Source organism: Equus przewalskii, chromosome 1 (assembly GCF_037783145.1).
Source record: "Equus przewalskii isolate Varuska chromosome 1, EquPr2, whole genome shotgun sequence".
NCBI lineage: Eukaryota > Metazoa > Chordata > Mammalia > Perissodactyla > Equidae > Equus > Equus przewalskii.
The window spans coordinates 10,797,003-10,810,439 of NC_091831.1; the positions used below are offsets into that span (position 1 = coordinate 10,797,003).

General features: G+C 51.2%; 1 protein-coding gene across 32 annotated transcripts in view; it reads right to left on the reverse strand.

Moving 5' to 3' along the window:
- Window positions 1–13,437, reverse strand: part of TACC2 (transforming acidic coiled-coil containing protein 2) — a 210,221-nt gene that overhangs the window by 124,094 nt on the left and 72,690 nt on the right. The window contains exon 1 of one of the 32 annotated variants that reach the window (XM_070580085.1): window positions 1,817–1,930. The exons of 29 other annotated variants lie outside the window; for them this stretch is intronic. The gene's annotated coding sequence lies outside the window, so the exon portion shown is untranslated. Of the gene's footprint in view, window positions 1–806; window positions 1,200–1,816; window positions 1,931–13,437 lie in introns of those variants that run through there. 2 more of the 32 variants (XM_070580022.1, XM_070580291.1) reach the window with 2 other exon arrangements.

Sequence of the window (13,437 nt, forward strand, 5' to 3'; positions counted from 1 at the left end):
AACAGGAACCCCATGCAACACCTTTGCTGCAGAAAGCGTGCTGAGCCTGTGCAGTGAAATGACTGTACTTTTTGAAGGTGCATTTCCAGGACCTCCAAAGGCAGAGGAAGACTCCGGCAGGGGCCCCGGGAGCCAAGGACGCGAAGGGGAAGCTCCGGCGGGTCACGTGCCGCGCTGGAGCTCTGAAGTGCGCTCGGCCCCGCTGACGTAACTATTAGAGAATTTAAAAGTCCCAAACTCGGAGGAAATCCAGTGCAGAGTTTTATGGCTAATCCACGCGCCGCTGTGGCCCGCAGGGGGTGCCCCTGCGCGACCGGGTGGGACCACACGAGCTCAGAAGGAACCCAGCGGGGAGGGCGCAGAGCCGGCCACGGGCCAGACCCCAACCGTGGGCACTGACCGCGGCCACGCGCATGGACCCCAACAGCGGGCGGGGACCCCAACTCTGGGCGAGGACCTGGCCACCGGCATAGACGCCAACCGCGGGCGGGGACCTCAACCAGGGGCGAGGATCCCAGCCGCGGGCGCGGATCCCAGTCGGTCCCACCTACGGAACTAGCCTCCAGAGCAGACGCCCCGGGCACCGCGGCTCCCCCGCAGACGCACTCCTCTGCCAGCAGGGGACACAAATGTGTGTTTAGCCTCTTTCTTCCCCTTAACCAGTCCCTGTTGGGGAAAGATGAAATGAGCTTCAGCTACCACTTCTAGCACGCCTTTGTCTGGCGGCCAAGGTCCTGGGGACGCCGGTCTCCTCCCTGACCCCGGGCGCCCGCCCTCCCGTCTGCCCGTGGCCGAGGCGCACTTACCGGCCCCGAGGCGATCGCGATGGCCCGCACGGAGCCGCCCTCCTTCTGGGACGGAACTGCCAAAAAGCCCCCAGCAGCTAAGTTTTCCGAGGCGGACGGCGGCGCAAAGAGTCTCCACTGCCCGACTCGGCCAGGGGACGCAAACTTTCCCGGGGCAGCGGCGCGGGGCGGGCGCGGGGGCGGCGCGGCTCGGCGAAGGGCTTGGGCAAAGTAGCAGCACAAAAGGCCAATGACTGGGCGCGCTGCGGCCGGGCCAGGCTCCTCCCCCAGCTCTCGGCGCTCGGAGCCGGCCAGCGCGCAGCCAGCTGCTCGCGCAGGGCGCCCGCCGCGCTCTCCTCCCGGGCCAGGAATGCGCGGGCCGGTCCCCGGCGCCCCGACCCCCGAGGGGCCCACGCGCCGCCGAGCGAGCGGGGCCCAGACAGGCGGACAGACGGCCGCGGCCCGGTCGCTGCTCCTGAACGTGCCGCAGACTTCTTCCAGGAGTCTTTGAGTCATGACAGCTTGTTACAGTTCTTAGTTTTTCCACGGCGCTTTCCACTACGCATGGCAACGCGGGGAAGGCACCGGCGCGTGAAATGACGGAGAAGGCCAAGTACAGGCCGGGAGCCCAAGTCTGCGGTTCACGCACGCTTCCCCCCGCGGGGCATTTGGCGGCGGGGGAGCCAGCCCCTGAAGGAGGGTGGGGATGAAATGGTACCTCTCTTGTTCCTAGAGCCAAATTCTGGCCCTTCTTTCTTCACCTGCCCAGCCAGACCTAACACTGCTTAACCACAGATCCTTAGGCGCACTGTGCTCTACAGTTTGCAAAACGTGTTGACGCGCCTTCTCCAGGACTGTTGCACCCTCTGAAGTGGCAGAGACTAAATCCAAACCACTTCCTGCTGCCATATTCCGGGGGAGCATGTGTATTTCTATTTGTGAGTTGTTGGTTTTGTTTTATTTTTTCCCTCAGAGGGCCCAAAATCAACTCCCTTGCTAACATTGACCTCACACCCAGAAATGGAGCTTACCTGCTGGCACGATTGCAGTGTATCACCTTTTCTCTGGAAATTTCTGCAGCTAGCCCCCAGCAAGAAGAGCCTGTGGCTGTATGTGGACGCCAGCCTTCCTATTTTAAGTTTAGTGTCACAAAAGCATTGCTATATTTTATATATGGGGACCAAAGGGCAAGGGACTCGCCAATGACTCAAGGCTTCCTTCCCTCCTCTTAAAGAAACAGAGCACCAAGACTTGATGGCCCCAAATGAGAATTCTCTGTACAATAAAGAAATAGACTTTTATTGCCTTCCACTAAAATATTGTTTTTTAAAGACACCAGGCTTCTAAGAGTCACATTTCTGATGGAAATTTAAGTAGATTCCTTGTTCACATGCTTATCATGGGCTCACTGGTATAGTATTAATGTACCCATTTCACAAATGTGATAACCACCCAAATAGGCTAATTTGTTTAAATGTACACCATCAGCTATAGGTAAAGTGAGAACTGGAGTGCCCAGTCTTCTGTGTCCTTGTGCCCTAAACCCAGGTCAGACCCGCTTATGTGAAAAAACATGCCCCACTCACCACCTTGTAAGCTCAAGCACTCCAATTAGGCAAAGAGCTGAGATGAATCTGAGGTGCCATCGCTTTCATACGAAACAGCTCTTCCTAGTTGCCAGATGCATATCCTTCACGATGGAACCCAACACCAGGCAGAGACCCCAAATATAGTCAGGTGACCCCAGCCATGGGCACGGACCCTAATAGGGGGCAAGAAATGTACCACTATGCTTTGAAACCCACTGGTGTGGCCAGTAGAATGATGCCCTCACCAAGGATGTCCATATTTTAATCCCCAAGGTCTATGAATATATTAAGTTACATGGCAAAGCGGAATTAAGATTGTAGATGGAATTAAGGTTGCTAATCATTTGGCCTTAAAATAGGCAGATTATCCTAGATTATCCAGGTGGGCCCAATGTTATCCTAAGGGTCGTTAGAAGTGGAAGATGGAGGAAGAAGAAAAGAGTCAGAGAGAGAGAAGAGACAGTGAAGCAGTCACAATGAGATTGGAAGATGCTGCGCGACTGGCTTTGAAGGTGGAGGATGGGCACCACAGCCCAATGAATGTGGGCAGCCTCCAGAAGCCGCAAAAGCAATGAAACAGGTTTTTCCTTAGGGCTTCCAGAAAAGAACGCAGCCCTACTGACACCTTGATTTTAGCCCAGTGAAACCCGTGTCTGACATTCTATTTACAGAACTGTAAGAAAATTAATTTGTGTTGTCTTAAGCCAGGAATTTTGTGGTCATGAATTACAATAGAAATAGGACAGTGATACAGTAGGTGTCTGGTTATAACTGTGATTTAATCTCCTCTTTGAAGGATTTTATGAGTGTGTCTTCCACTTCATGAATGTCTCCAGAATCTAGGACCTCTCATTGCAGGAAAAACCCTCTGGCTGAGGAATGCTTGACCCCAGCACCTCTCCAAGGTGTCCCCAAGCTCAAGCTGTGCAATAATCTGGGGCAGCCAGCCTTCAGACAGAGCCATGGTCCAGTAGAGGACATAGTCATTAGAAGATGAAGTCAAGGGATCCCAACATCACAGAGGACTGAGATTCAAATCTCACCGTATGACAGAGATACATCCACGCAGGAAACCCTCGGCCAACCCACACAGCCCTGGTCCTAGCCACAGCCAGCAATGATGCCCGGATAATAAACCTGAAGCTACAGTAAGTGTGCATTGCCTGCGTCCTCCTGCTCCATGTCAGGGTGACAACACAATGCTGGGACAGAGGAGGGCAGAGGCACGCTTACGCCCTCTGTCTTGGGATACCTGGAATTACAGGAAAAGACTGAATCACAGGCAGCAAGGATGTGCCTTACTCGTTACATCCATGACTGAATCCTTACATTCTAAGGATTTCTTGGGTCTGAGTCAAGGCCAAGGCCTCTGCAGAAATGTGGCGTATGTGAGTGTTTTCAGCAATGCCCTACTTCAATAGCTGCTAAATGATCTTCTCCAGAGTCCTAGGGTTTCTGGAGTTATCTTAAAGGCTACCTGGAGGTCACCCATAGCATCTGCAAGCCAGAGCCGTTCCACTTTTATCTGTCCTATCTGTGGGTTCCACATAAGATTTTGTTTGGAGAAAAGGTTCATTTGGAGGGAAGGGAAAAAAAAAGAAGATGTGAAAACTGCTTTACAGAAAAGAATTTGTGCTGTCGGAATCCTAGAATCCAACCTGAGACCCAAAGAAGGAGAGTGGCACGCCCAAGGCCAAGGGCGGCATAATGACAGAGTAGGTGTCTGGAAGGAGATTTTTTTAAACTTAAGTAGAGAGAACAGTATATAATGAACCCTCTATATATTTCCCAGCTTCAATATTATCAAATCCTGGCCACTTCTGTTTTATTCATATGCCCACTTCCCCCTGCTGCCCAGATTATTTTGAAGCATATCCCAGATATCATCATTGAATCAGTCAGTATTTCCGACTGACTCTCCAAAAGGCAAAAACTGGGAAGGGAATTTTTGAAGGCTCTTTATTCCTTAATTCCCCCAGCCTCCCTTTAAAAGGACCAACACTGCTGAAAGATCATCTCCAACCTGCAAATATTAATAGGAGACGAACCACAAAACCAGACCCACAGGTCTAAAATTCAGCGCACGTAAGACTCACTGGGTTATTGTTAAGATGCTCCCAGAGATTCTGGATCAGGAGGTAGGGGAAGGGGCTCAGGAAAGCACATTTTAGCAAGCATATTCTGGATAATTCTGATGGAGATGCTTTCCTAACCACACTTGGAGAAACTCTGACTCTGAACTTTCGTGGCATCCCAAACTGCTGTTCCCTCTCCTTATTTACTTACTTATGTTCAAATAATTAGTGTTGGCATGGTCATGTGACAATCCTTGGCCAACAGAACAGAAAGGGAAGTCAGCTGGGCTTCTGGAGATGCTTTCCTCACTCTCTGGAGGAAATGCAGGACTGCGTTTCTCCTGTCCTTCAGATGTCTTCCTGCCTCTCGACATTGTCATGTGAGGGCGTGATGCTTGGAGCTGCTGCAGTCAGCTTGAAATAATGAAGGGGACACCAACCAACACGTTAAATTCAGGTAGAAGGGAAGATGAAAAGAGCTAATGAATTATTCAGCCTTGGAAGTGCCCTGGCGCTGGACTTTCTGCCACGTGAGATGATGGACCTGTTATTGTTGAAGTTGGGGTGATGATGATGATGATTGTCAGCTAGTCTGTTACTTACAGCTAAAAGCCCCCTAAAAGGACTGTCAACTGTGATGTTGAGAAGCACTCACTCATTTGGTCGATACAAGATCTAAGGCTACAGAAAGGAAGGAAAAACCACAAAGCAAATGAAAGCTTATTTGCCAAGGGAGTCTCTGGAATACAAAAGGCACATTGGCGCCTGGGAAATACCCCTGTCCCTTTCTGCCGAGCAACACTTTGCTCTGTGTTTGCAGCTTCCTTTAATATGGTGTCGTGGCAACAATATTTTCTTTGGCTGCGAAGTGGGAAGCCACATGGAAATGGGAAGCCAGGTTAGAAACCTGTGCCCAAATTTGCCTGACACATAAATCACCATGAACTAATCAAGTGTTCACTGAGCACCTGCAATCACCATTCCAAGCACCCACGGGGGCATAAAAATGTACAAAACGGGAACGTGCCTGGAAAGCCAGACTCGTGCTAGAGAGGCAAGAAGAAGGATTATGGAGCCAGGAACGCCAGCAGACACCAGATGCAGCTGGCTTTGGGGCAGGAAGAACTGGAGGGTATGGCCTGTATATTTGGAGAAGTTATTACAGGAGACTGAAAGGAACCTCCATTCTATCAGAGGACTTTCTTCTGCCCCATTGGACCAACGGCTCCTCCCTGGACTGCCAGTGCCACAGTTGGATACACCAAGAGACCTGGGAAACAAGGCCAGAGACTGGAGACATGCAAGTCTGGCTGGTTAACTGATGGGGAGTACGTGATGCTGAAGGACAGAAGCCAAACTCTCTAGAGACAAAGGACACACCAGCTCCTTGCTGGGAGGTGCGAGTCTAAAAGAAATTTCCTGTCTCTGACGTGTTGATGGACACCCAAGTGGAAGCTTAGGGACACTGGTGCCCTGAATTACAGCAATGTTGTCCTCAGAGAATACCAGGGCATTTGGTCTGGGCACCCACACATGGCCAGACGGCATAAACTTTCCTACACTCAAGGGGTTTCTTTCTGTCATTCAAAATCACTTATTAAGTAGCTGCCATGTTCCTGGCCTTGAGCAAAGTCAGATGGCTCGTGGTCCCTTGCTCGCTCCTACAGTTGGATCAGGTAACAGCTACCACATGACAGAGACAAAAAAGGCGTATTTAATCAGCCTTGAAAGCTATGGGGAGATGTTCCTGAAGACGGAATCCTTCAGCTTAGAGGATAAGTTTAGAGGCTAAGGAGGTGTTACCATATTCAGATTTCTTATATTACTAGAGTATTTTAATAGTTATGCATTTAAAGCATATTAGGAAAAAATATATAATTAGCACACCCAACCCATAACTTCACAGACATTACCTAGGACAAAACTAAAGTAATACATTGAAATAAAAGTGAAGCAATTTAAAGAAAAATAGTAGGTAGATAAAAATACAAGTGGCAACAGATATGGTAAAAGTCTTGTAAGTGGTACAAGAGTGATGGACTATGGTGAAACCCCAACCTACAAAAAGAAGGGAAATGGGCCAGGAGAAGAGAAATAGAATGTTCTGGGTAGTGGGAATCAAATCTCTTTGAACATATTCAATAACTTGTGATAAGGAAGACCATGATTAAGTCATTCAGCAAATATTCCTTGAGCAGTTACAACGCCTTAGGCGCAAGGACAAGGGACTGAGCAGGAGAGACAAAATCCTTGCCTCGTGGAGAAGAGCTTCTAGATAAGCATTATATGGCCACCTACATTAATTACCAAGTGAGAGGCAAAGACAGTTAGGGCCTCGAGCTGTTTTAATCTTTTAATGCCCGTGTGCTCTCTCTTAACCCAGGCTGTGGTCTCCTAGAGGGCAGAAAACCAAGCCTTCGACAGTGCCCGCCCCAGCAACTGTGTAGGCTGAGCCCTACTGTGCTGACTCTCAGTCCAGTGCTCGCTGCCCGTCCTCTTTCTCCTCTCCTGGCATTAGAGTCCCCTCCTCCAGGGCCAGCCACCGCAGCCTCCCCCAGCCCTATTGCCCAACACCTCCTAGTTCCTTGAGGTCCTTCTTCTCTAGCACAGCCGCATCTCAGGGCTCCACCCAGTCACTAGAAACCCAACCAAAAGGGCATTTTCACCTAGAAGATTGTCCCATCATCCGCCAGCTTTGAAGGGTGGCAAAAAACCATCTACATGACAGCTTGCACTCTGCCTTCCCCACTTAATAATCAGATAAAGGAAACCACAAAGGCAACTGAAACCTTTCTTAAATGACCACTATAATATTAGCTAACATTTGTGAGCATTGGGTACCCAGCCAGCACTCAGCTAAGTGGCTGACGTCTCTTCTCTCCCTTAATCCTTATAGGAGCCCATGCTGTAGGCCCTGCTATCGTCCTTTGCTGGCAAAGGACCTGGAGGTGACCCACAGTCACACCAAACATAGCCAGGTTCATACAGACACTGTGTGTCTGTGAACCCAAACTCCTAACCAGGCCACAGTGATGGAGGACTAACCTTCGGGTTATTTTTATACTCTCCCAACATGTCAGCAGAGGAATATGCTGTGAGGGACCAGGACCAGTGCCGGCTCCTTCATGTGAGCTCAGTTCTCACACTAAATAAAATAAGAGCCGCTTCACTAGTGAACTCTGAGGAAGGGTTTTTTTTTTCCCCCTTTCTAGAAGGAATCACTGCTTTGGGCTTCTGAACTAAGTCTTCACATTCCACAAAGGGTTGTCCAAGCAGCGAGGTACATTCCTGAACTGCAACCCAGCAAAACTTCAGTTGTAAGGGCAGAGAGAAATATTTGTAGGCGGGATTCAGGCCTCCAAAAAATTCAGCCATTCCCTCCGCCCATGCTAAGATGAAATGTCAGCCTGAACCCAAAATACACGCAGGAAATGTGTGGGGGCAGCTTTCCACGTGACTCCTCAGCCTCATCCAGAATTTCTAGACGTGGCCTTGGAATTTTCCTTGAGTGCACACACAGCGCACTCCACACACAGGCATGCATTGCTCCCACGTGCTCAGCCGAGCCTGCATTTGAATTCAGCTGAGTCCTGATTTTGAGTAAGTCATTGACTAGATAGGGAGCCAGGCTCACTCTGCCTGCTGCCCCCTTCCTGGGCAGAAAAACAGTCTTCCCCAGGAGTCAGAGTCAGATGTCTGCGTGATATCAGGGCGCTGCTTGAAAAACTAAACATTGGAGGTGACAGCCGCAGCAGTGCGAGGGTCTGGTGGGCCGGGGGCGGGGGAGGTTGGGCAGGGCTCAGTTCAGTCTACACAGTGATAACGATTACGTAGATGTCTCCTCTCCCCACCAGAAAAATCAGCATCTAAAGGCTGAGTCTTTCTTTGATTTGCTTCTGCATCCCTTAGACCAGCGGTTCTCAAACTTTGCTACACAGTAGGATCATCTGGGAACAGGCCACACCCCATATCAATTAAATCAGGAACTCTGGGGGTGGCATGTAGGCATCGATATTTTTTAAAGCTCCCTAGGAGATTTCAGTTTGACAGGAGATTTCAAGGTTGACAACAGTGCCCTAGATCCTTGCTACTCAAAGGGTGGCCCATGAACCTAGCAGCTTCTTGAACTCCAATGTGTGGAAGAGTCACTGGCCACCTTGTTGAAATGTTGATTCTGACTCAGCAGGTCTGGGGTAGGACCTAAGACTCTGCCTGCCTAACAGGCCCCCAGGGGATGCTGAGGCTACTGGTCTGAGGAACCACATTGTGAACAGCGTGGCCCTAGAACAGAGGCCCTCTTGGGGCAGTTTTGCCCACCAGGGGACATTTCACAGTACTTGGGGACATTTTTGATTGTCATGACGTAGGGGATGCTACTGGCATCCAGTACTGGCAAACATCCTACTATGTGCAGGTCAGCCCTCCCTGACAGTTACCCAGCCCAAAATGTCAGTGGTGCCAAGGATGAGAAACCGAAACCCTGCCTGGAGCCCCTCACACGGACCCTCATGTAGGTGGCCTCAGTGTGAGTGAATGAGTAATTGAGCGAATGAATGGTTTATACCCGCAATGATTTTCTTGTCGTATTGTTAAACTAACCAGGCTGACAGACTCTGATTTCTCTTTTGAGGGCAGTACCCAATAGACACACCCTGTATCGGATGGACAAGACACAATCAATCCGCAAACATCTGCTGAGGGCCTACTCTGTGCAGCCCATTGTGCTAAGGAACAGGACCAGGCATAGCCCCTGCCCTCAGAGGGCTCACTCTCAGGCGGGGACAGCCATGCATTGAGCGCTTGCCCGTGCCAGCCCTGAGCCAGCACTCCCCACACACCATACACTGAATCCTCACCAGGTAGGTACTAATTTTATCCACATTTTACAGATGAGGAAACTGAGGCTTCAAATGATTAAGTAACTTGATCAAGGTGCCAGAGTGCACAAGTGACAGATTTGAACCCAGATGTGTCTAACTCAAAACACCCAAGCTCTTTTGCAAAGGATGAAATCCCATATGGCCAGCTGTGATGCACTTGCCTGTCTTAAAGTTGTGGTCAGGTCACAGAAAGGACCCTCGACACTGGGGCAGGCGGTGGGGGGACTCCCAGGGAGTTGGAGGGTAGAGAAGGCCTCATAGCCACTACGTGTGCCTGAGCCTCTCTGGTCTGTTGAACAAGAACGTGGTCCCCTAGAGGGCTGACAGGTAGGGGAAGGGAAAAGGCAGGGACAAGGACGTGTGAGGCCGGCCAGCATCTCTTGGCCATCTTGAAGTTCCTGCCTTGAAGTCAGGGTCCGCCTCTGCATTTACACCTTTCTCCACATTTTACACCAAAGGAAAAGGCATTTAGAAGAGAAGACATAAAATACCCTTGCTTAGTCTTGTAGAGCCAGTGGCCTCTCAGGACGGCCAGGAAGGAGCAGGAAAGCATAACAACGTTCATATTCAGGTCATAGTTCCCAAATGCAAAATGCAAATAGAGCTTCTGAAAAGCCAAAACTCTCCCCCATGTGGAGCCATTCTACAGAGCAATTACTCCCCACTGAAGATAAGATACGAGCCTAATAAGAGGCATAGACATCGATTCAACAGGGAGCCTGGTGGTTTCTGACAGATAAACTTCCCATCTTCCTGCAAAAACAAAACTAACCCCTGCGAAGATCATTAAGAGTGTTTTATCTCCCAAGGATTCATGGCCCAACTGTTTGTAAAGAAACTTGAAACGGACTGTTGTGTCCTCTGAGAGTTTCCTCAGTAAACTGCTCACAGCCACACTCGGCTAGAAGGAGGGGAAACTCAAGTTTCAGCAGAACTCTCTCCTATTTAACTCTAATCCGAGACTGCCCTCCCCGTCAGCGTCCACGCACTCCCCAAGTCATGGTGAATTAGAGAATCTGGGAGCATTTGTTCAACCAGCTTTTCATAGTGGTTTTTCTGCAGTCCTACTGCGAATGCTGTCGGCCACGAGCAAAGGAAAGCCAGGGCCAGCATGGCACACAGGTGACAGCTTAACTCATTTTACAAAAAAGCTGGAGCAGGCCTGCGATGCAGCTTACTCAGACACAACCCAAGGACAAGGTTACTTTAACCACTGCCTCCTCCTCCAGAAAACCATCTGTAACATCAGCTCACAGCAGGCTCACCGAGGGTGTCGACTGTGCACAGCAAAGAGGACGCTTGCTCACTAGAGCGCCAGTGGGTTTGTTGAAAAGAGCACTGGTCTTGAGGCCAGAAGAACTGCATTCAGTATGAGTCAGACCAGTGGCCCCCTGTGTGGCCTTAAGGAAGTCACACACCCTCTCTGGGTCTCAGTTTTCTCATCTGTAAAATGAAGAGACTGAAGGTCCTGAAGTTCCTTCTGGTTCTAATATGTCATGACTGTGAATGTCTGAGTCAGGCATGAAGTGGTACCCATCTCAGAGGGTGAACATCCCTGCTCCCAAGCCTCAGGAGCCAGAGGAGCATCTGCCCCAGACACTCATCACAGGAGGCCTGGAAAGGCAGTCTGGCCTGGAGCTGAGCTTTCACGCCCAGGCTTGGCACTCCCCCAAATTCTCACTTTCTGCCAACTCTGGCCATGCACGTTTAAATACCAGCTGCTCAGTCACTTGCCAGGAAGGGTCTCCTCCTCCGGCTATTGTGCTGTAGTGTCTGACGGTCAGGCAGGGCCAGACAGCCTTCAGCCCTGCCCCTTCCTGTAGGAGGTCTGGGATGAGTGAGCAGCTCAAAACTTCATGCCAAGATAGTCGGCAATTTGTCCCATAAGATGCACTCAGAGCTTGTGTTCCGCTGGTGCGGCCCGGCTGTGCTCACCCACACAGGCGCTCACTGCCTCCCACAAATGTTAGGTTCCAGCCTCTTTGCAGCCACTCTTGGCAAGAGGTTAACCCCAAAGCCCTAGTTTCAAGGAAGAGAATGCAGTCCCCACATGTGCCAGATGGCTTGACCTTGCATCAAATACAATATTGCAACACTGAGGCCACCCCCGTGGGGAGGCTAGTGGCTACAGGACGGGAGGTAGCTGCAGAGGGTAGCGACAGATTCCAAAGAATCCAGGGCAGATGCAAATGAACTTCAGCAAATTCCAACTAGTCCGTGTGTCAAAGCACAAGTGTTTACCAGTAACCTGCGTTCTAGTAGTATTATCATCATTCAAACAATGATAGGCATAATAATGACAGTAATAATATAAACAATTACCCCTGACATTTAAGTGCTTCCTGCATGCCAGGCAGGCACTTTGCTAAGCTTTTTACACATATTTTTATGTAACCTCCATAATGTCTCCATGTGGTGGGCCCTAGTGTCATACACATTTTACAGGCCTTAGAGCGGCCCCAGACCATGCTCGAGATTGAAGAGTCTGATGGTGGAGCTGAAAGGAGACCCTACCGTCTGCCTCCAAGGTCATGTCTGACCTGGTTTCCCAGGACAAGAAGCGTCCAACTCACCTGATAGCGAGTGGGGCTGAATTATTCAGCAAGTGCCTATGGTGCCCACTGTGCGCCACACAGAGCATTGGGGGCTGGGTAACCAAAAGCCGTGTCTGCAAGTCTAATGTTCCCACAGAAACAAGACCGGGGCTTATTCTCCTGGCCTGAGGCCAATGCATATCGAGCAAACATTTCTAGATAGAGAACTTAGGATCACAACATCCAACTCCTGGCCCTGTGTCAGGGGACACTGAGGCCCAGGGAGGGGAAGGAAGCACAGTCCCCTGGAGAAGGCACACAGTGGGCAGACAGGAGCCCGGGAACAACCTATCCCTTGGGAGTGTGTGAGCACTGAGCTGGGGGCCAACCAACCGCATGCTTTACTCACCTGCACCCGCCTCCCTCCCCACCTACCAATTTACCACGACCCTCTTTCCAGTGGGGGAGCCTGTGCCCAGAGCATCCTGGATGCCCATCGCAGCTCCTCCCTAGTGGGGGAGACCTTGGCTTCCCTTCTAAGCACCAGCCTGGGCACACATTTGCTGGGTGACTGCTGAGCAGGCTGTGGGGATGGAGCTGCCCACAGGGCTCCCCGCAGCTCAAGGACCTTGTCCTTGGGCTCTCTAGGAGCTGACAGGCCCCCCCGCTCTGCAAGAGTCACAGCTACTGGCTATGGAAAGCTGGTTTTGTGCAGAGTCCCCCATGTCTTGCCTTCTCTAATCTCCATTTACTCCTCCCTCTAAACATCGGGGACATCAGCGGCCCCATTTACCAGCGAAGAAGCACAGGCTTGGAGCAGTCACGTGACCACCCAAAGGAGCCCCCCCCCCCCCCCCCCCCGAGTTGGAGCTGGGATTTGAACTCTGGCCCATCTAAGTCGTCCCCTCCCTGCAGCCGGATTTCACCCTCAGCCTCACTTCTGCTTCTTCCTCCTTCCACCCTCCTCACTCACCTGGGGCAGCTCCCGGGCCTTGCTCTCCTCCACCCAAGGGTGCCCCTGGCCTGCGAACTCCGCACTGACGGAAGTCCTCCGTGCACCACGGCCCTGTCCTGGCCCACCCTGCCCACCCCCAGGGCATGGATGCACCCCTCCCCTGAAGCTTTTATTCCCAAACACCTTCTGCCCATCTTACAAAAGGAAAAGGCATTAAAAGAATCAGTAACAGACCTGTTCCAGTGCTTTCCCTGGAAACAGAAACACTTTCGCAGTCTGCGTCTGAACCAACAAGCTGCTAAAATATTTAACGCCGGATGACTCAACAGGCCCTGAGAAGAAAGGGGAGGCCGGGCCGCGGTTAGCTGGGCCTGCCGACGCCACGCACCCCACGGTGAGTCTCCTTCCCACCTGCCAGCTTCTCAGGACAAGAATGGGGCAGAGATGGCACATGGAAAACCCATCTCGGCCGTGGACCCATTTCATCTTTTCCCCTGGCCCAGAGAGGCGCCCTTGCAGATGTGGCCACTGGGGACGAGTGCGCAAGGAGGGTTCTCGATTAAGTGTGGCTGGTGGAGCCAGCTGACTGGGTTACCTGGGGCCTCCCTACCAGGCCTGG